The following is an 845-nucleotide window of genomic DNA, read 5'->3' on the forward strand; positions in this document are numbered from 1 at the left end:
AATTACATTGCTATATTAAAATACTATTAATTTTTACAGGTTTATTTGACAACTCATGCTTAACTACTTTAGGGGGCGTCTCTGAAGGTTGTAATCCTGTTGTTTACCAGGGATGAAGTCTTCTCAGAATTCACAGGTTTGCAGGCAATTGGCTAGAGAATTCACTCAGTTCCTTGATACCTGGGCCTCTTGATGGGGCAGCTTACCACATGGCAGTCAGGTTATATCTACGTGGAGAGATAGAGAGGGGCAGCAAGAAGAAAGCCAGATTTTTTCCTCACTCAGTTCCCAGAAGTGACTTCCCATTATTTCTTCCACATTTTTGTTGTTAGAAGCAAGTCCCTATGTCTAGCTCATACTCAATGGGAAGGAAACACAGGACATGAAAATCAGGGGTTGGTGATCATTGGGAGTATCTCAGATACTGCCTAATGCAGAGGCCTCATCCTCTGTAAGGGTTTTATGCTCAGGCTCTTCAAAACTCAGATCTAGAGAGTTTGGAGAAACATGGCGGAGTGAGAGACATCCCCAGATCTCTCCTCTTGAAACAATAAGCTGAACATATAAAACTCAACAAAAAACACCCAAACTGCATACCAGCTCATCTGAGCGTGGGATCTGTGCATAAGATCTACCACATGTCAGAATCCCTTGGTGTGGGGCAATGGACTGGGAGAAATAAAGAAGCTGCTTCTTTCAGCCGGAGCTCCCTGCAGGACAACAGGGAGGGAAGAAGGAGCGTCGAGTTCCCTAAATGGCCTTGCCTGGGAGTGCTATGAGCTTCACACCGCTAGCGGCTGGGCCCAGTCACCAAGGCAGAAAGCAGAGAAGCAGAACAGCAGAGA

This window comes from Pteropus vampyrus, unplaced genomic scaffold (genome assembly GCF_000151845.1).
Source record: "Pteropus vampyrus isolate Shadow unplaced genomic scaffold, Pvam_2.0 Scaffold391, whole genome shotgun sequence".
In the NCBI taxonomy this organism is placed as follows: Eukaryota; Metazoa; Chordata; class Mammalia; order Chiroptera; family Pteropodidae; genus Pteropus; species Pteropus vampyrus.